Source organism: Neoarius graeffei, chromosome 2 (assembly GCF_027579695.1).
Source record: "Neoarius graeffei isolate fNeoGra1 chromosome 2, fNeoGra1.pri, whole genome shotgun sequence".
In the NCBI taxonomy this organism is placed as follows: Eukaryota; Metazoa; Chordata; class Actinopteri; order Siluriformes; family Ariidae; genus Neoarius; species Neoarius graeffei.
In genome coordinates, this window is record NC_083570.1 from 10,215,978 (window position 1) to 10,239,415 (window position 23,438).

At 42.1% G+C, this 23,438-nt stretch overlaps 1 protein-coding gene and 1 pseudogene across 1 annotated transcript in view; both read right to left on the reverse strand.

Moving 5' to 3' along the window:
- The window catches only part of LOC132880197 (tripartite motif-containing protein 16-like), a 298,595-nt gene that overhangs the window by 177,830 nt on the left and 97,327 nt on the right, over nt 1–23,438 (reverse strand). The gene's annotated exons all lie outside the window — the stretch shown is intronic.
- Nucleotides 18,177–22,647, reverse strand: LOC132880460 (tripartite motif-containing protein 16-like; annotated as a pseudogene).

Sequence of the window (23,438 nt, forward strand, 5' to 3'; positions counted from 1 at the left end):
ATGAAGGATTTGAACTCCAAGCAGGAGAGCTTGAAGTTCAGTCTGACTTGGAGTTCAGCTTTGACTAACTGAACAGACATCCTGTTTCTTTTGTCGCACCACACATCCTCCATATGACTGAAGACGCGTTCAGTGTAGGCATTGCTGACGGGAACAGACAACACAAATGACACCACTTTCAACAATTCTGTGGCCATTTTCTCCCTTTTGAAGAAAAATGCCCATTTCTTGTCAGGGGTCAGCTCTTCTGGGATGCTGCTAAACACGTTGTTAAGGACAGTGTAGTCTTGGTAGAGCTTGTCGATATCCACGTCTGTCAATCCCATCTTTTCAACGAGTTCCTCAAGCGCAGGCCATTTGATTGGAGCGCTCAATCGTAAGCAGGCGGAAGAGAGCAGGAGCGGGTCGTTGAAATCAAAGTGGGACTCGAGATACTGAATGCCCTTTTGAAAAAATCTGTCGGCCAATCCGGTGAACTGCGCTTGCTTACATGGGTCAAGTTGTCTCACTGCTTGTCTCGTCTTGCTGCCATAGAATTTGTCAGTGCGATGGGAAACCAGTTGGTCGCGCAGCCGGGTCATGACAATTTGGATGTCCAGCACACTGATGCTTTCCCCTTCCAACACCCGGATCGCGCTGTCAAACTCCTGCATGACATTGTGCATGAGGAGAAAGACGCACTCCGACACGGTCACGTCGTCTTCATCACCACTGCACATTGCATCCCAGATAACACCAGGGCAATCGCTCTTCTCAAGGGACATGAAGTATGACTTCAGGGCAGGCCAGCATTCTAGGTTTCGTTGGATTGCAGGGAGAAGGGACAGCCAACGGGTTGGCACGTGTCTCAGGATCTGCTTGTACTGCACGGCCGTGAACTGACAGAATTCCTTGAGAGTTTCCACCTTTTTGGCAGAGCAGGAGAACTCGCTATAGATTTTCAGCACTATGCACTCAACATCATGCCCAGCTGCGCTCAGGATTCTGTTTGCATTTTTAAGGGTATTGTGGATTAGGTGGCACTTACAGTTGGCCTTGACGATGTATGGGTTGATTTCTTTTAATTTCTGATAAACAGAATTGTGCTTGCCATAGTTGACGGAGGCATTATCAGCGCCATATGAACTTATTTTGGAGACACCCAGCCCACAGGATTCGGTTATGGACAGCATTTGATCATAGATGGCTCTGCTCGTTTCATTCGCGTCTTCGTAAAAATCCAATAGGCCATATTTCACACCCTCCTCTTCGTGAAAATATTGGACGGTGTATGGATACACTTTGGTGCTTCCCGAATTAGATGCGTCGGAAGAAACGGAGAAAAATGGTGTTTTTTTCAGCTCTGCCACTAACCGCTCCTGGCTGTAAGGGGCCAGTACATTTTCAACTAGGGCCTCACTTTTGGTTCTTCCACATGACACTTTTGGGGCCAGACTGGAGTCCTAGAGCATTTAACTTGACGCCGCAATCAGTGGACAGGTAACTGTGGCCATGACGAACCCCGTGGTAGACACTGCACAGCTCTGCTGCTGCCACTTTATCCTCCTCAGAAGAGCCCTTTTTCAACATAAAAACGTCGATGGCCCGAGAATTTCATTTGCTTTGTACGGCTGCCACATGTTTTTTAGATTTGGCGTGATTCTCGAGGGCCAGTCTTCCTTCATGCTTTATCACTATCTTCGCAGGGCACACAATGCAGGTGGCGGAAAAAGGGTCGCCCTGTGTGGGCCTTACCCATTCACTGAATGTGTCAAAATTTGCCCATCCCTCGTTGAATGTCACGTCTTTTTTTCTTTTTGACAGGTACCGGATCTTCTACTTCATTCTGTCCGACTCCCTCATCGTCTGTCTCTCCTCCCATTCCGTTTCCAAATCAAAATAATACAAATATAATCAATATAATTTCTCTCAGTCTGCTTCGTTGTTGTTTTAGCCTTTTCTCTGGAGAACTGAGCTTTAAAAGTTAGACTACCGTATCATACCAAATAGCCCTAATCCTTTGTTTTAATCACAAGAGAGAGGTGCTATGTTATTGGGACAACTGATTTATTCATTTCTCACGCCAGTGTTCAGGCATTCTTTTTTGATATATTTAATGATTTATTTAATGATTCATTTATTGATGAAATTGGCCCAGGCTTTAGAACCAGCCTTTATCAGAATCAGAACATAGGAAGTAGACAGCCAGCCTACTCGCGCACCGACCAAGGGAACTCTCACCTATTGTTTGGTATTACGGTATTCCAGTATCTTTGATTTCGCGCAGCCGCCGTTGTATTGACCACGATCACCTAGCAACAGCGACTGGCTGCGTGCGCAAACATTCGGTGAGGCCACACAAGTAGCTGCCTACAATATGCCCGCTTACGTGAAAACTATTAATATGTTAAGTGGCTGCGAGAAACATTAATGATTTGTGTTTATTTCAATGGGGGATAATGTGAGGAAGTAAAAAAACGGGACAAAACGTGTCCCGGGAAGGTTATTCCATTTTCCTGGACATTTTCCATTTTCCACAAAAAAAACGGGACAATCCCGGAAAAACCTGGACGTGTGGCAACACTACATCAAGCAGTCTCACCAATATTTCATTTTTTCAACATATGCAATGAACAACAGCTTAGAAAAATATTCCTTAGTAAATAACAATAAACAACACTGAAATGATTATTTAGATGTGACACCAACAAGCTAAGCTGCTAAGTTCAGGTCAATGGCCCATTAGCATCACAGCACAGTCTCAGGCGGCTATAGACCCTTTTCAGTCACGTGACCTTCGTAAACGCGACCACCATTTTGGACATGTAGCAGACTTCGGCTCGAATTGGTTTGAATGCGAGGAAGGCGACAAACGGAGAACATACAAGAAAAAGGAGCGAGATGCAGAAAACACCTTCGCTATCCAGCGACGTAGGGCATTTACAGGGCGAGCAGAGGGAGAAATAACAACAGTAACGACACATTAGCAACGCCGTACAGAAATAACGGTTTATGGCACAGACCCTTTCGGTTCTCGCTCATCTAGCTGCTACAACGGTTTGACTGCTTCAACGGTTTGTGCAACGGTTTGACTGCTTAGACTGCAACAATAATACCTAACACACATTTAAGTATCCGTCGTAAAGACGTGAAACTCGTCGAGTGACGAGTGTGTTCACTGATAAGCTAACACAATCTAAAAGTAGACATACCATCACACTGCCCTGGCGCTGTGTACAGTTTACCTTCTATGGTTTGTGCACTCGCTATTTGCCATTACTTTCTCCAACCGTTGTGACAGATTACAGGGAACGGCCTGGATTTAAGAGACAAATACATGTTCCTCTTGTTTTGAACACTTAGCCCATGTTTACATTAGACCAGATCAGCAGATTAACGTTTTTAAAAGCGATTAGTGTGCACACAGCAACACCAATACACGATTCGTCTGCACACAGCAACACCAATGCACGGATACGCTCGGCTCCGCAGGCATCCTGCGCTCCAAATCACTCCGCCCTGAACAGCGAGTGCCCTCTGGAGGGTGCGCACTCCGGCCCTGCGCAGCTCACACAGCGCGCGAGTGAAGTGCACGAGCCACGATTCGGGACTGAGCCACTGTGTGTGTGATCCCAGCGCAGATCACTTACCACTCGCAAGTGGAAGGATGGCAAGCCTAAAGACAATCGTTTTTTTTTTGTTACATAGTCAAAAGAGGTGTCGGATCACTGGATCCAGTGTAAATAGCTGCCGGAGCCAACGCCCGAGGTTCCGGAGCGCGCTCCGGCTTGCTCCCCCTCAAATTAAGCGCTGTTTGTAGGACACTGCCTCTGATCTGTCCTACAGTCTACCAACAGCAAAGGAACACAACGCTAGCTAATGTCGTTAGCTAATAGCTACTACAGAAGAACAAAGAGGTTACAATGGGTTATTTTAGCCTATTTGGTTACACACTCGCTGCCCCAGAATGTTAACAGCAATGCAATGCCTTTTCTGGCTAATTTTATTCGTCTTACCTCCAACAGAGTGGTCACTACACAAGCGCTGGTATGCCGAGGGCTGCCAATCTGTTAATGGCCGCTATCCATCTTCTCCGTCGGGATCCGATAAAATGATAAACCTTGCCTTGTTTGTTGATGGTTACTACATCCAGGTGCACAACAATATAGTGGCATGATGGAAGTCTTGCTGAAAATAAACACTTTCTTTGCTGCCGTTCCTCAATGCTGGCTGTGGTAAACTACTGGTAGTACATGTCCAAAATGGCGGCCGCGTTTGTCGTGACGTCACGTGAAAAGGGTCCATAGAACCATTAGCACCTTTTTCATGGCTGCTGCACCGATTAACGTTACTTTCAGATGTTTTACAATCAACCAAACAAGTTAGATTGTTTTTTTTTTCTTTTCACTCACCGAATGATCAATTTAGGAACGAGCGTTCCAGCAATTACCCTCGCCCAATCGGCAGAAATCGTCCGGTCTCACACTGCTCTATAAAGTTTAAATATTAACAACATACCGGTCAACCAGTGTTTAACATCATCAAGAATTATTCCAACTCAGTTTAAAGCATTATTTTCCGGTCTTACCCCATGGATGAAAACAGGTTTTATCTCCATTTGGATCAGACAACGCACGAGGCAGCAACCATAAACATGACATAAGTCAAGTCAACTTTATTGTCAAATATGCTATACATGCTCGACATACAGCACAGATGAAATATCAGTCCTCTCTGACCCATAATGTTTATTACTTATATTGCGCATTTTAACATTTGGTAATATGATCAAATGCGCACATGACCACAAAACAGGAAGTGATGACCGGACGTAACCTACGAGGTTGATCACCTGGGGCGCACAAGGTGCACTGATGGCTATTTGGGAAGCTTGTTCTACGTAGCCCTCTGCAGCAACTCTTTTTTTTCCCCCCTATTTCTCCTTTTCTCCATTTTAAACACTTTTCAATAGTTTTTAGTGCATATAATCAATTTCAATAAATTATTTATTTCAAAATAAAATGATTTATTTGTAAAGCATCTATTTATTTCAAAATGAAATGAATTGGGCAGCACGGTGGTGTAGTGATTAGCGCTGTCGCCTCACAGCAAGAAGGTCCGGGTTTGAGCCTCGTGGCCGGTGAAGGCCTTTCTGTGCAGAGTTTGCATGTTCTCCCCGTGTCCGCATGGGTTTCCTCCAGGTGCTCCGATTTCCCCCACAGTCCAAAGACATGCAGGTTAGGTTAACTGGTGACTCTAAATTGACCGTAGGTGTGAATGGTTGTCTGTGTCTATGTGTCAGCCCGGTGATGACCTGGCGACTTGTCCAGGGTGTACCCCGCCTTTCGCCCGTAGTCAGCTGGGATAGGCTCCAGCTTGCTTGTGACCCTGTAGAACAGGATAAAGCGGCTAGAGATAATGAGATGAGATAAAATGAATTGCTTTTAGAATTTTAATGACTGCTCAATGACTTTTTCAATGAATTGTTTTTTTTCCACAAATAAAATGGATTATTTTAAGGGGATAGTCTTAACAAAATTATGTCACTTTACAGCCTGGGCTACAAAGACCCGCTCTGATTGGCCAGCCTTGGCCAGTCCTTCAGTTGTCTTTGGACTTTTTCTTTTCCTGGTGTCTTAACTCACAGATCCTTTTGTTTATGGCCATTCGTATGTCTGGAATCTTCGCCCCTGGGTGTTGCTGAACAACTACATCTGTAAAAGACAATAAAATAAGAAAGACATCCACAATGTTAGCCTCTGGTTGTTGCAAAAGGAAAGATGAGGTGGATCCCAATACTGGTACACTGTAAAAAAAGAATAGTCGAGAATACTTGAAATTTCAAGGCAACAGTCTGCATTAAGAATTTTATGTTTTGCCAACGATGTATGCCCATGATAATCCAAACTATGATAACACTGTTATCTTTATTAAGAATTCTTAATTAAGTCAATTTTCAATTCCTCATTCTGCCAACATAGATTTCTCTTTTTGCTGAACAGTGGCATTCACAGTAGTACAAAAAGGCAATTGAGGTTCTCACAATTTTTTGGGGGGCTTTTTTTGGATAGGACAGTGTAGAGACAGGAAATGAGCAGGAGAGAGAGGGATCGGGAAATGACCTCCGGTCAGAATCGAACCCAGGTCCCCAGACTTATGGCATGGCGCCTTATCCACCTGAGCCACGACAACATGAGCTTCAACTGGAGAGAGAACCACATTGCCCAGCCCTTGCATTTGGGAGCGGAAACCCCGTGTCTTGGTCATTAAGAGCATGTGCTGAATAAACACCTGTGGCAATTATGTATTTTCAATTAAGATCATTCACTATTGCATATTTACACATCATTGAGGTGCACCCTATCAGTTTGATGTGGATTTTTCTGTTCGTTAATAATTATTCATATTTTCTTGTCCATTCAATTGTGAATATGGAATTACTTGAACAAAGCATAATTCTATTTTTTAGAATTATCCACATCAAGAAAAATCCACATCAAACTGATAGGGTGCACCTCAATGATGTGTAAATATACAATAGTGAATAATCTGAATTGAAAATACATAATTGTCACAGGTGTTTATTCAGCGCATGCTCTGAATGACCAAGACACGTGGTTTCCTCTCCCAAATGCAAGGGCTGGGCAATGTGGTTCTCTCTCCAGTTGAAGTTCATGTTGTCGTGGCTCAGGTGGATAAGGCGCCATACCATAAATCCGGGGGCCTGGGTTTGATTCTGACCTGAGGTCATTTCCTGATCTCTCTCTCTCCTGCTCATTTCCTGTCTCTACACTGTCCTATCCAAATAAAGGTGAAAAAAGCCCCCCAAAAAATTGTGATAACCTCAATTGCCTTTTTGTACTACTGTGAATGCCACTGTTCAGCAAAAAGAGAAATCTATGTTGGCAGAATGAGGAATTGAAAATTGACTTAATTAAGAATTCTTAATAAAGATAACAGTGTTATCATAGTTTGGATTATCATGGGCACGTCGTTGGCAAAACATAAAATTATTAATGCAGACTGTTGCCTTGAAATTTCAAGTATTCTCAACTATTCTTTTTTACAGTGTAATATTTTTCTTGTATGCCTAGTCCTTGTTCCTCAGTGGGTTACCTGTAAATAGTTCAGTCTGAAATCAGAATTGGCTTCTCAAGGAACCAAGGAAGGAGTTAGGAAGGTTCTCCAAGGGGCTTATAGAGTGAGGAGGTTACACTACTGTATCCACTTTAAGTTTTCCAGGAAGTATTTTGGTCAGTGAGAGCAACTGTACTTGTCATAGCCAAGCATCTGCCTATGGGAGGAGAATTGGTGCTGGTGCTGGGATTTTAAAGCTACTATGGACCCTTTTCACGTGACGTCACGACAAACGCGGCCGCCATTTTGGACATGTACTACCAGTAGTTTACCACAGCCAACATTGAGGAGCGGCAGCAAAGAAAGTGTTTATTTTCAGCAAGACTTCCATCATGCCACTATATTGTTGTGTACCTGGATGTAGTAACCATCAACAAACAAGGCAAGGGTTATCGTTTTATCGGATCCCGGTAGATGCTGACCGACAGAGAAGATGGATAGCGGCATACCAACGCTTGTGTAGTGACCACTTTGTTGGAGGTAAGACGAATAAAATTAGCCAGAAAAGGCATTACATTGCTGTTAACATTCCATTCTAGTTTACTGTAATTATGATCTGGCAGCTATTTACACCGGATCCAGTGTAAATAGCTGCCGGAGCCAACGTCCGAGCTAGCGAGCTAGCACTGGCTCCGGCCGGCCGCGAGCTAGCGCTGGCTCCGGAACCTTGGACGTTGGCTCCGGCAGCTATTTACACTGGATCCGGTGTAAATAGCTGCCAGATCATAATTACAGTAAACTAGAACATCCGAGCTAGCTCGCTAGCGCTGGCTCCGGCCGGCCGCAAGCCAGCGCTGGCTCCGAGCCAGCGCTAGCTCGCGGCCGGGCGGCTGGAGCCAGCGCTAGCTCGCGGCCGGAGCCAGCACTAGCTCGGACGTTGGCTCCGGCAGCTATTTACACTGGATCCGGTGTAAATAGCTGCCAGATCATAATTACAGTAAACTAGTAAATACAGTTTTCTGCATCTCGCTCCTTTTTCTTTTATGTTTATCGCCTTCCTCGCATTCAAACTGATTCGAGCCGAAGTCCACTACATGTCCAAAATGGCGGTCGCTGTTACGAAGGTCACATGACTGAAAAGGGTCTATAGGGGATCCATTTTAACGCTGATAAAATGTTTGATGTATTCTAACAGGATAGAGAAATCGCTTTATATCTAAAAGAATATCAAAGCTGTTAAAGCTTTTTATTTGTCTATCTGTTTTGCTATTAGTTGTGTACATTTCAGTCCTAAAGTGTTTGTTACCCTTTACCATTTACAATAACTTTGCAAAATATATTAATCCATTAAAAATAAATTCTTACTGTCTTACTGAGTAAAGTTTTAAGCTTCTTGGGGTCCAGAGGCTGGTGTCTCTCTGCAGATGGATCGACCTTATTGACCCCTCCCATCAGGTTGGACTTCAGTAGGACATCAATGCTGAACAGGCCCAGCAGGAGGGTGCGGGCCATTCCTTTTGCTGTGGGTTGTGCTTTTGCAGTCTCCCAACAATGGGCAGACACTCTGGTGGAGTCATCATTCCCTAGTTGCACCTAATTAATTGTAAGAAGGAAAGAAAAACAGGAATAAAAACAAAGAAAATCACCAGTGACAGAATGTTTTATGTTTTTAATTGATCATTACAAAAATGTACTTACTGATGTTGGTTTGGGAGATGTGGGTTGAGGAGGTGATGGTAGAGCAACACTGGCCTCATATTCGCTTTCACCTTCATAGCTTGAGCTCTCTGTGACCTTATCCAAAATGAGGGTCTTCACAGCCGCTAAGAGTGATGGAATTTCTGGAAAATAAGGCCCACTGAATTAACCACAACAGGACTCCAAACAAGTTGTAAATACATAACGTAAAAGAAAATATCAATGTAAACAAAATACACCTCTGCTCCTTTTTTGGTGTCTCAAAGTGTAACAAAATGTGTTGGTGAGGGGTTCTGAAGGCATTACAGGGTATCTGCCAAACCAATTTTGCCTCAGTGGGGCGTTGAGGCAAACCCTGCTTCAGTGTTTAGCCCTAGGGCCTCGGCTAAAGTTTTTTCCTACAGGAAACCCTATACTACATCTGTAATTTTCCCTAAAATGTAGACACAGTTATATCTTTAAGAATTACACCAAAAATGAGGAGACGGTGATTTATTCAATCTAAAAGAATCCCTATTTTAATCTAAAAGAGATAGTTGCTTTTAACTGCCAGGTTGCGCAGCCTGGTGTTCTCCTTATGTAAAGCCTTGACTTGGGTCTCAAGATCTTTACTGGCTGCAGAAGATCCTACACTCTGCAGGTCTCACAGTCTTTTATTCTCTTCCCTGAGGGCCCTGATCTCCTCCTCAAGTGCCTCTGAAGCAGTCTCCACTGGGCTGAGATTAGGTTCTTCTTGGGAAAGAACCTCTAATTCAGACTGTCTTGCAGCTATGAATCTGTAGTTTTTCTGTTGGGTAAAAATTATCAAATCAATTATGTATTAAACAATACACATAAGAGTTAGGAAAATAAAACTAAAAATTGATTAAAATTAATCATTAAGTTAATCATAAAGTTGAATATGTTTCATGGCTAGAATCTGTTTAAATTCATAGCTGTAGTACTATAGTTCCTTTTTTTTTTTAAGTTGCCAGGAACTTTCTTGTACAACCCAGCAGGGCTAACATATACAGACAGACAACCATTCACACCTATGGGCAATTAATGGCCCTTTTCCACTACCCTTTTTCAGCTCACTTCAGCTTGCTTCAGCTCACTTCAGCCCGACACGGCTCGCGTTTCGACTACCTCAGAGCAGCACGACTCAGCTCGCTTCAGCCCTGCTTAGCACCCAAAACTCGCACGGTTTTGGAGTGGGGCTGAAGCGAGCCAAACTGAGCCGAGTGAGGCTAGGGGCGTGAGGAGACACTCCCCTATGCACTGATTAGTGAGGAGGAGTGTCCTCACATGCCCACACACGCCCCGCGAGCACGCTGGGATCTGTAAACACCGTAAACCCGGAAGAAGAAGAATTACGAATCACGAGAATTTCTGAAGCCTTATGCGCCTCGCCTCATCTATACGCTCTTGCCAGTATCTGTTGGCGTTGTCGGTGACAACAAGCCACAGCACCAAGACCAGCAACACTAACGACTCCATGTCCTCCATGTTTATTGTTTACTATCCGGGTCATGAGACTACCGCTTAAAAGATCACTGATGTCACTGTTTGCGCCGCCTAACGACATCACGTGACGTCCACCCACTTTCGCTAACTCCACCCAATGTGTCCACCCACTTCCAGCCAGCACGGTTCAGTGCGGTTGTAGTCGAAATGCAACTCCAACAGCCCCACTTAGCTCAACTCAGCCCAACTCAGCACGGCACGGCTCAGCCCAACTCAGCCGCGTTTGTAGTGGAAAAGTGGCATTAGAGTCACCAATTAACCTAACCTGCATGCCTTTGGCCTGTGGGAGGAGGCCGGAGTACCCGGAGAGAATAGCAAACTCCACACAGAAAGGCCCCAGCCAGCCGGCAGGTTCGAACCCAGAACCCTCTGTGAGGCGACAGTGCTAACCATTGCACCACCGTGCCGCTAGTCCCAAAACAACTACAATAAATATTTTCTATTTTCCATTGTTTGTGTTAGTCTGGCTCACAACCCAACTACAAAACTGACAGAAATGTAAAAATATATTCTCAAAATAGCTGTCATGAAAAGAACCCTATTACCTTTTTTGCAACTGGTTCTACAGTTTCCTCCTGTGTGTCAAGGAAAAGTTTGTTGGGTACCCTCTTTCTCTTCTTGCTTTTTGGTAGGTCCTCTTGCAGGAGTTTCTGCTCAGCAGTCTTAAGTGTAGACTCCTTTTCTGTTGGTAAAAAATAGTAGCAAGACAGAATTTAATGCCTAGAAATAAAACTATGTGGCTTATGTTACATCAAATACTGTATTTTACTGTCCACTTTTGTGCTCTTTTTACACAGTTTTTGTATTGTTTTTCCCCTGCTTTTTTATAATACGTTTAGGCTGTTCATTTTAACACGTTAAATTTTGCTGCCATGTACAGCTGCTAAACTGATTTTTACTATCCAGTGTTGGCTGACAATGTTGACTGTGACAGTAAAGTATTCTTATTAACTCAAATCTAAGCTGACATTCTTCAATTTGCGACTTTTTAAATAAGTGTTTAATTAGTGTTTCACTGCTAATTACAAATTCAAATCGAGCGGGACTCATGTGACTAATGGCCGTTAGCTAGCTAACGTTAGCGGATGCTAGCTAGCTAATCGCTAGCTAGCGTTTAATTTGAATTTTTAGCTAGCTAGTCACTGTCCCGGAGCTAATCGCCTACAGCAAATGTTACTTGGCCTATAATGCAAAAACCTCAACAGGATAATTGCTATCGTGATTAATGTTACATGACTAACAAAGTAAAACAAAAATAAAAAATTAAGCACTGTACTTGCCTGCCAACTGCACGTGGGCTGGTTCGACCAGCCACCCATTAGTAGGCCTCTTGCCACCCATGCTGTGGCACTTGACAAGCTACTCCTTTTGAGAGTTTTCAGGATCGAAGTCTACGATCCAATGTACGGGGACTATACTCAATGCATCTTTATCTTTCCCCTTTGACCAGCTAACGAGCGCAAACTTCATTTTTTAAATTTTCTCCTCTCACTGCTGAGGGGCAGACTCTGAGTAGCGTTGGCTTCTTGTTCGCGCCTATTCTGCCATCCCATAAACCATTGCAGTTCAATGTGTCCATGGTAACTACTAGCTCCACCAATCAGAGACGTTGCTTTTACACCGTAGGATTCTGAGTAGTGTTGCAAATAAAATCTGTTTTTTTTAGGTTCTGTTGGTTAATTTAAAACAATGTTTTTGCTTCTATATCATTGCTTTACAACATGCTCACTTTAAAACGAAACGTCTATTGAGAAAATGGACGGGATATTTACCTCTGCCAACCGAGTGGGCTGTCACTGTAGCACTCTTTTTTTAATGCAGTCGAGGGTTCCGCTCCAGAAGAAGAGAAGCATGGATGGAAGGAGAAGAAACACTGCCCCTGGTTCAGGATATGAGATTCCATCAAGAACAAGGAGATACTGGAAAAGGAGGTTTGTGTTTTACTGCATCCTAGCCTAGTTAAGTTACGTTATTAAACAGTTGTTCTGTATTTACTATTGTAGTTTCGTGGTTCGTGTGGGTTTTTACAAGCTTGCGGCTTAGCTAAACGTAGCTAGCATGCTGTAGCACACTGACTCGCAAACTTTTATTTAAACAAGTTATTAGAAACGTTAGATAAAGCAAGCATTGGTTGTTTTCAACAACAGACAGTGCCGGTTTTTGCTATGAGCGATGGGGCAATCTGTTTAAGGGCGCACAGCACAAAAAAAAGAGAGAGAGAGACGATAATCAGTATCGCCACTCATTTCCAAGTCAAGTTGTGCGGAGGGGTGCATTCACCTCACACACCACTGCTTCCAAATAAATTTTATTTCCTTCATAAAGTTTATACAGACTTATAGTGTCACATACATGTTATACGCCCAGGACAGCCTCCGACAATAGATATTAAAATAAGGAACATTCTTATCACAGGAAACTGGTTGAGGCCATCAACATGCATCAGTCAAACCAGGAAATGGTGAGTCATGAACATGACTTTTGTAGATGACATGTATTTTGTAGACATTAGACAGTACTCTACACTAAATGGCCACATTTTAACCAGTTAATTGAAATGTAATCCTTCTTGATTAGCATCTGTTAAGAAAGTTGAGCAAATAAGTAGTCCTGAGCCAGATCAAATGTTGAGTGGGATAATCGGAAGGCCCTCCATGTGAGGCATTTGGTGGAAAAATCTTATCTTTGCCATCCACTTTGCAGGCAGTCGACTTTGGACACTTCTCACCCCTCCCTTCTTTAAGAGAGTTCCTCGGAGTACATTTTTTGCTATTATTTATTAAATATTGATATATGAAGTTTAGCCTAATTATAATGCATATCAAACATACAACAGCGGAATATATATATATATATATATATATATATATATATATATATATATATATATATAAAAATCCATGTATACCATACATATGCTTTGTCTAAAACTGTTCTCGACCACGACTCTGACAATGGCTCAGAAGACGCACATGATGGCGGTGGGATTACTGTAAGTAAAATGTACTGTTAATTATATAAAACTACCTTGTAAAAATCCACCAGTAAAGGGTGGCAGAAGACCTTCTATGTATTCTGATGTAAGTGTGTTTTGTTCATGAATGAGCCCCAGTGTTTATAGCCAAAGTCTACTGGTTTCTGTGTTTGACTATTTCACTGAAAGCACTTCCTCGAAGACTTCTTTATTCTCACACAACAGAACCTGGATCAGGATCCCTCTGACAACAGATCTGAAGGTGCACATGATGGTGATGACATTACAGTAAGTATAATTTACTTTTGACAGAGATATACTGGTTGACTGGAATATTGTCTTGAACCGTTCCATCCACTTTGCAGACACTTGACATTGAACATTTCCCTTCCTCCTCTTGTAAGGGAGTCCCTTGGAGCCCCTTTAATTGCTAAATAGTGTTGAATAATTATAATTTATATCTAACATAAAACAACAGAATCTAAATAATCAGCCATGTATACCATACATATGCTTTGTCTAAAACTGCTCTCTATTCTTACACAACAGAACCTGGATCAGGATTCCTCTGACCACGACTCTGACAATGGCTCAGAAGACGCACATGATGGTGGTGGGATTACTGTAAGTAATCTACTAATAACTATGACTGTACTACTAATCTACTGGTGTCTGTGTTTGACTATTTCACTGACAGCACTTCCTATAAGACTTCTTTATTCTTAAACAAACCAAAGCAAAACAGCAAAAAGGTTCTGGGTTCAAACCCAGTGACTGGCGAGGGCCTTTCTGTGTGAAGTTTGCATGTTCTCCCTGTGTCTGCGTGGGTTTCCTCCAGGGAAAATATTGAAAATGGTTCATTTCTTGTAGCGTCACATGTCCATGAGCATCCTCTAGTGGTCAGAAATGATAAGACAAGTTTAAATTGCAGTCATTTAAATTTAATGAATAAATCACTCAAATTTTTTTCATTTTCTGAAAATTTATAAAGAAATAAATGGCTAAAGTGAGATAAAGGAATTCTTTAAAGTAAATTTGATTTTATTGTCGCCTACACATGAATGTTAAATGGTAAATGTGGCCAGAGATCGATTTCTGTACTTCAATAGAAAGTATCATGTATGTCATTTATGTTCTTTTCCCATTTTGTCCTTTCTTTCTGTCCATGAAGTGTATGCAGTGAAATCACATTTTAAAATCAGAACTCCAGATGGAATTCTATAATATGCGAATATTATCGAGTTGTTATTTGGAGTCTCAGTTTTACATAGTAGCACCACATCACTGAAAAACAACAAAACAAAAAAAAAACAGCAGCCTTTCAACATCAATTCTGTATCTTCACTAAAAGACACACGAGGATTTACAACAGGACCGTGTCTTACTACAAGCACTAAAAACTACCACATTGTGTTCATTAAGGATGGAAATAAAGCAGAAATATTTCAGTGTCATTTGTTCTGCTGAAATATTTTCCTCATTCTGTCAGTTTGGAATTTAGTGAGGAGTGAAAATGAATCGAAATGAATGTCTCTTTATTACCACAAGGGGAGTCAAACCTGATTTGATTTATTTTGCATTGTTTATTGCTAATAGAAGTCCCACTTTCTCATGAACAGATTGTTGAGATGGAAATTAAGTTGGTAGATGAATATGTTTGAGATCAGAGATCCTGAGTCGCCTCAATCAGTCATTAGATGTGTCTTTGAGAAGTAGGAGAACACTGGAGAACCAGGAGGAAACCCACACTGACACGGGTCATTTGACCTTTGGGTCATTTTAACATTGTTAACAGACTGAAATGAATCTCCTGAAAGGCAGAAGAAAGAAATCTGCTAGTAGTGTTAACACAAGACTTTATCTAATCCCAGTCAGTGCAGGGTTCAAACCCCATCCACCAGAAATATCATTAAAATCAAAGGGAAAGGCAGAGACGAGGCGAGATCATCAACAGGAGATCTATCCAGAATAAACACGGCTCACAACTGAGGAGATTTAATAACACACTGGAAGGATTCACAGTTACTGTAGGAGCTATGTGCATTTTATAACAACAGACAGGAAATGAGTGGAGGAAGTGAAGTTATTCAAAATGTGTGTAAAGCCGCCCTCTGGTGGTCTGGAGGAGAAATGTCCAGGTTAAATATTAGTGTTCATCCACGTTTCTTTTATTTTTATTTGTGAACACACAGGTCTAAAATAATTTCACTTCAATGAGCTGTTACTATAGAAACAAGAACGTATTAGAGCAAGCCCATTAATAAAAACCTGCACTATTGTCAGAGCTGCTGTTATAGAAAATTAATCAACACCTTCTGACCAATCAGAATAGACAACTGGAACAGAATTGTTTTTTTTTTTTTTTTTGCTTTATTTGATTGAAAATTAAAAGGATTAAAAAAAAAAAGTTTTTCCAACAATCATGTTGAGAATCTAAATCAGGAGTCAGACCACAGACAGATCCAGTTCACAGAGACAGATTTATCATCATTATTCACACACAATATATGACAACATTAAAAGAGATGTTTTTTGGAGGAAAGTCAGTTGTAGGTTTACAGTGATTTTCACAAACACATATTTAAGACACTGTAGTTATTTTCCACAGATTAAATAATCTAAAAATATCCATCCAAAGTGGAGAAAAACCCCGTTGCGTATCAATACAGCGGCTTGCTGACATCCTGACCTCAGTATTAAAAGCTTCTGTCTGAAAATGAGTTCAGCACAGAAACTCCATCACTGGGGGAAACTTTATTCTCCTGTGCTCTTATCTTTTATTCTGCAAAGCTTTGATTGTAATATTTGCATGGATTAAAGCAAAAAAAAAAAAAATTTCACTGAAAATTTATGGGGGCGTTATGGGTGGATTTCGATGAAATTCTGAGAATGGTTAACTTAGAACTGATAACTTTATTATCAATTAATTAATGGATTAATATATTCAATTTATTGTTGAGTGATTCTTCACCATTGTTTGTTTTTGAGATAAAAGCACAGACACGTATTTTCTGTGCACAGACACGATCAGTCATAGATGGACTGACCTCCGTTGAGGTGAGATTTGCTCCTGGGAAAGAAGAGGTGTGCTGAAGACCCCTTACATTGGCCTTGTGGCTGGCTTCCAGTTGATGGCGCGACAGCACTTTCTTTCTATTGCTTCCGTATATTATTTTTTTTGTGGCAAACCGCACAAATGTTTAGTTTTTTTGCACCATGAACTAAATGGCTTTCCGTTTTCACCTATTTCGTACAGCCAAGCCCACCTCCACTTGTTTTTTACACCTTTATCGATGGCAGACACATCAGTGCCTTCTTTCATGCAAAGCGCATCCATGCTGCCGAAACCGAAAGCAGAATGACATGCTCCTCTATGCTCGACGTCAATATAGAAAAAAGTTTGGATCTTCGCTTAAATTAAAATTGGGGTTTGACCTAACTGTGTTGAATACGACTTCAAAAACAATTCAAGATTTTATTAAGAGAAATATTGTGGCCAACACGAGTGTTAATTACCTAAAAGATGGCGTGAAGTTGGCTGCTATCTACTTTGTGTTCGTTCTCATTTTCCTCCATCATTTCATAGGCCAGAAACAGATGTTTTGACGTAATTTAACTTAGTAGGCTATGATTATTATTTAACCGTAGTCTTCTAGACATTTTGACTGTTTGGGGCATTGAACGCTGGTGTATGATTTTCAGGGAATAAAGTTTAGCGCATGTCGGAACATCATTGCGCTCGCAGCCTCCAACTCCTCAAACGTCCTTTAAATTGTGATATAACGTAGGCTATAAGGCACGGTTCTAACATACCTTACACATTGGCCTAATGAAAATAATAATTGTTGGGGCATCTGCTGATTTGTTAGCTATAAATTTAGGTCTGGGCGGCACGGTGGTGTAGTGGTTAGCGCTGTCGCCTCACAGCAAGAAGGTCCTGGGTTCGAGCCCCGGGCCCGGCGAGGGCCTTTCTGTGCGGAGTTTGCATGTTCTCCCCGTGTCCGCGTGGGTTTCCTCCGGGTGCTCCGGTTTCCCCCACAGTCCAAAGACATGCAGGTTAGGTTAACTGGTGACTCTAAATTGACCGTAGGTGTGAATATGAGCGTGAATGGTTGTCTGTGTCTATGTGTCAGCCCTGTGATGACCTGGCGACTTGTCCAGGGTGTACCCCGCCTTTCGCCCGTAGTCAGCTGGGATAGGCTCCAGCTTGCCTGCGACCCTGTAGAAGGATAAAGCGGCTAGAGATAATGAGATGAGATGAAATTTAGGTCTAATTACTTCTGACAGTCTGCAAGCATTGCACCGTCGGGACTTCAAGTCTGGCTGAAGCAGAGGAGCGGGCTTTCCGGGGTTTATTTTTTCGTGTTTTTTTTTTAACATGCTCTATTTCTATATGTCCAGGTTTGAACTAAGTCATTTTGGCAAGATTTAATTTAATACAAAACAGAAATGGTCAGACACAAGCGCGCCAAGCACATGGGAATGTATTTTGCCAATTTTGACAGCGCATGTTTTTTTAATGCCGCACTGTAGACAGCGAACGTTTAAACATGATCAAACATAGGAAATGAACGACACAAAGCATGGCTCAAAAACAAAAAAGTTAAATAAACCCTACTGATAGTTGATGTTGTTGCAACACATCAGTGTTATAACCCAATCTCTACCCAACCACCCGTCATTTTAATTCTCCTCGGATCAGCGCCGACCGCACATTTGGCCTTATTTTTATCCAAATAATTTGAATAAAAATCCCAAACTCACAGATAAACCTGGATTTATAAGGTTCTATCTGCGGACCAATCATCATCCAGGCTGAATATGGGATGAACACGACATCGGCATATTTTATAATCTAAATATTAAAATGAGTGTTTTTGTGCAGCTGGATTGTGCTCTAGTGAAACAGACGACTGAGCAACAACGTGGCAACGTGCAGGAATTTTACAGAAAACACTACACACTTTTATTCTGGATCACACAATCTCACTGTAGAACCAGAAAACCAGTAGGGTCCAAACCCAGCGTATAGAGGCTGAGTGAATGTGGTGTGGACTCTGTGGAGGAGCTTCATCGTGTCAGAGACGCTGTAGAAGGACAGAGTTCCTGCACTGTGATCCACATACACTCCTATTCTGGAGGGGGATGGAACTCTGAGATCAGTCTTAATGTTGTTGTGATAGAAAGAGAGAGAAGAAAAAGAAGAACACTGCAGACTCCAGGACTGATTGTTGAATCCAAACCCACACTCATTACCCAGTGCTTTCCTGCTGATATCTTTATACGAGACTGATATGTCCACAACACCACCAGCACCGCTCCACTCCACCTCCCAGTAACAGCGTCCACACACACACTCTCCTTACACAACACCTGATCCCAGTAATCAAATCTCTCTGGATGATCAGAGTAACGCTGCTCTCTCTCACTGACTCTCACCGCTCTGTTCTTCTCAGACAGAATGAGGCGACGATGTGCCGTGTTGGGATCCAGAGTCAGATAACAGAAATCTAAAATAAGAGAGAAAAACAAACTGAACAATGTGAACATGAATATCTGCGCTGGGGGCGTGGTCACGAAAACAGCAGTTTGGTTGCAGTGAAAACTTTTCTATGTAGAACCCTGTCACTCCCCCCTCCCCCCACTCTGGGCTCAAGAACACAACAAAAGGGCAATAATATAACAACCAATCAGAATTCAGATACAACAACCAATCAGAATTCAGATACATTCTGTTGTCAAGTAAAATTGTAACCTGTCAAAGTTCTCGAGCCCTCGTGCTGTTTTACCGTTAGATCAATCACATATCAGCTTAAACTAGCATTCTAAAACTAGTTAAAGACCCCACAGAAGAGAGCGACTCCCCCTGCCAGCCTCATGGAACTGAATAAGTTGACTTAATTAAAAAGTTTACTGTTCTATGAAAGGGTGTGTTTGCATGATCATTATTATTTTACTAGTGGCATAAAATTGTCTTGAAAAGACGTCAAGAATAATATCGTTTATCACAATAATTTCTGAGACAATATATCATCCAACAAAATGTATCATGACAAGCCTAGCAGTGTGTGTGTGTGTGTGTTTTAGATTTACATTTCAGAAACTCTTCTCTGCTCTGTGGTTCTGGTTCTGAAATGATCTGAACTGCTGCAGCTGTGGAGAGAAAAATAGAAACATGAGTTTGTGTAAAAGATGGAAAGAGTTTAAAGTGATCCAGTCAGTTTTTTCATTTTAAATCAGTGTTTTAGTTCAAAGCGTCGGGTGAATAAAGTGTCTGCAGAAAAGAAAGCAGGAGCATCGCTAAGAAATAACACATCACTGTGTTTCTCCAGCAGGAACAGCTCCTCTTACCATGTGGAGGGATTTTGTTGAATTCCTCCTCACAGAATTCCTCGAGTCTCTTTTTCAGATCTGAGAGAGAATTCCTCACTCCATCAAATGAGAGATGTTGATGGACAGTGACGCTGGATGTGTGAAAATCTGGTTTTGGGAAGAGAGGAGACTGATGTCCAGAAGCTAAAACCTACAGAAAGCAAATGAAATGTAAAACCCACTTGTGATGTCAGACAGGGACATTTATTGTTGCCTTAATGAGAGGTGTTTTAGAGAGTGTGTGAGGAACAGCTGGCTCTGTAGATCAGACAGTGAGTGTTACCTGGATGAAATGGATGTGATCGTGTGTGTGTGAAAGCTGCTCCAGCTCAGTGACTCTCCTCTGAAGATCAGCAATCTCCTGCTCCAGTTGCTCCAGGAGTCGTTCAGCTCGACTCAGTTCAGCCTTCTCCTGATCTCTGATCAGCTCCGTCACCTCCCAGCGCTTTTTCTCCATGGAGCTGATCAGCTCAGTAAAGATCCTCTCACTGTCCTCCACTGCTGTCTGTGCACTGAGCTGTTAGGACACACACACACACACACACACACACACACACACACACACACACACACACACGAGATTTAAAGCTCATCTATCATTCCCTCTCTTACTGGGACTGTAAATGACTCGTTGTCCATGTTGTGTGTGTTTCTAGGAGCAGCTCTGTCTCTGCTCACTGCTCACCTTTATAGTGTTCACAGCCTGTTTCAGCTCCTGCACCTTCTTCTGCTTCTCCTGGATTCTCTGCTGGGATTTCATCTGCTCCTCCTTTAACTCACTCTGAGGACAAATAAAATACATTCAGCTTTTTATACAGTACGAGCGAACTGGTTCCATATTAATGTCAGTTCAAAGTACATTCATGTTTGGCTTTAAGGTTATGTACTCTGTGTGTGTGTGTGTGTGTGTGTGTGTGTGTGTGTGTGTGAGAGAGAGAGAAATGTTCACTAACTGATCTGGGCTGGGTTTCCCGAAAGCCTCTTAAGGCCAAGAAAGTTTTAAATTACCTCTTAAGATCCATCATCAAGCTAATGTGGTTTTCCCGAACATCGTAGCACAAGTCGTCCTTTAGTTTGCTCGGAATTTACGAGAGACCCGGAGCACTCATTCGAAACAAAGAGCGACTCGCTCGCTGCCGAATCCACAGAATGCGCATGCAGCTCTGAGGGACTCTCACAGTCAGCGGGGGAAACTGGGGTTGAATCTGCTGGTGGTGTTCAATTAGTTTTCTTGTACATTGCAAGAACATCGAGTTAATTATCAGAGGTGGACAGGAACGAAGTACATTTACTTGAGTTCTGTACTGAAGTACACTTTTTGAGTATCTGTAATTTACTTGAGTATTTTTTTGGGGGAACTTTAACTTCACTCCATTTGAAAGACAAATATCGTACTTTTTACTCCACTACATTTCTATCAAGGTCCTCGTTAGTCATTACTATGAAGCAGCTTTGAAAGCGGATGTTTTTTTCTTTTCTAAAACGTGATTGGTTTTTCCGCAGGTGACACTGAGACAGTCTATCAGTAATCACTAGGGTCACGTCACGTCCATATACTGGATAAAATCAAGATCAATGATTTCTCCGCAGCATTATTTAACACGATCAGTTGATGGCAGAATGGAAGGAGGCGGTTCTTCTGGGGAATGCACACACCCACGGTTCTATCGCTAGAACCCATGATTCAGTTTTCTGAAAGGAATAAAGAGTCATTTTGCTTTAAATGTTTGCTTTGGTTGTCTAAAACAGAGCACATCACAGCCTACAAAAACTTGCCATCCCACCTGTGGAAGCATATTGAGGGATATAAACGTTTTATTAGCTTGCAGTGAAGTTGTCTGTGCATTTAGAGTTAGCGATAGTGTTGAAATAGCTATGCAGTCTGATTAGTCAAATGATTTTCTGTGGATTTGCCCGCCAAGTTGCCATAGTCTTGTCCATGGCTAATGTTTACACATAGCTAGTTAACTTGGACACTGTTAGTTATGTCCAATACGATTGCCTTTAGCAGCTACTAACGCCTATATCGGGGACGCGAACTGCAAAGACGCTCTTTGTCCTGTTGCTCTTTAGACTCCTTCTTACGAGTGAGTTCGGAAAAACCACGTAGAGAGACAACATTCGTTCCTTCAGAGTCTCTCAACTCTCTCTTTTGGTCTGAAGGGCAACATTATCAGGAAACCCACCCCGAACCAGATTACGACCATCACTGAAGATAAATTTAACACACTGTTCACCAGAACACAGACAATTTTAATCAGCTTTTACAGAATCCTTCTGATTGAGACACACATTGAAATTAAAGTTCAAATCATATCACTGACTAAAGCACCTGTTTCTAGATGGGAAACTATAATTAAGATGATTTAATTCTGGAAAGATTTCTAGTTCTCACCTGTTTCTCAGCTCTTTCTGCTGCGGCTGTGACGGTGTCGTGACCTTTGTGATGATCCATCGTACACAAATAACAGATGCAGGTTTGATCAGTACGACAGTAGATCTCAATCAGCTTGTTATGTTCAGAGCAGATCTTCTCTTGGAGTTTTGCTGAGGCTTCAATTAATGTGTGTTTTTTCAAAGCAGGAAGTTCAAGATGAGGTTTCAGATGAGTTTCACAATAAGAAGCCAAACACATCAGACAGGACTTGACAGCTTTGTGTTTTCTCCCGGTGCAGAAATCACACTCCACATCTCCAGGTCCAGCGTAACAGCGAGCAGGAGAAGCAGCTTGGACTTCAGTCTTCTTCAGTTTCTCCACCACTTCATCCAGCATGTTGTTTCTGCGTAGAACAGGCCTTGTCGTGAAAGTGTCTCTGCACTGAGGACAGCTGTAGACGCCCTTCTGATCTTCCTGATCCCAGCAGCCATTAATACACACCTTACAGAAACTGTGACCACAGGAGATAGTCACCGGATCCTTCAGGAGATCCAGACACACTGGACACATGAACTGGTCCTGAGCTACTGAAATACTGGCCTCGGCCATTTTCCTGAAATCGCAACGAGAGAGAGAGAGATCAGTTTTGTTTTCTCTGAAATGACAAGTTACTTCCTGGTTCTGTGTGTGAAAGAGAGAGGAGGAGCACAAACACAGAGAGATCATGAGCACTCCTCTATTAACCATTTCATCTCCCTTCAGTGCAGAAATTTAACCCATGTAGCTGGACTGATTAGGATTAATTTCATGAAATACTCACAGAATGGATCTTAATTTTCTGGACTTTTCCACCTACTGACACCTCAAGCACAACTTTCAGCCTTGTTGATAAATTACAATTGTTTCACTTGAACAGCTTTTTCCTCGTGACATCTTTAAACTGATCTTCATCCCTAAAGAATGTTGGAGCCATTTTAAAAGTGAGGAGGACGCAGCTGTCAGGAAGGAAAACCATATTTTATTGATTTCGCATTGTTTATTACGAAAAGAAATCACAAAAGTGGACCTTTTTTTCAACATAATCTCCATTTCACTCAGTATGAGTGCTCCAGGCTTAACAAGATCCTGAACTCTTCATGACCTGCTGTTTGTGGAAACTAATCCACTTTGTGTTGATTCACATCCCACCACCTCATTGCAGATTAGTTTCCTGGAGCAGCATGCCTCATCCTGTTTTATTCCTTACATCATGATTTATCAAGAACATTATTCCTGGTCGATGAAGAATTCTTTCTCATGAACAGATTGTTGAGATGGAAATGAAGTTGGTAGATGAATATGTTTGAGATCAGAGATCCTGAGTCGCCTCAATCAGTCATTAGACGTGTCTTTGAGAAGTAGGAGAACACTGGAGAACCAGGAGGAAACCCACACTGACACGGGTCATTTTACCTT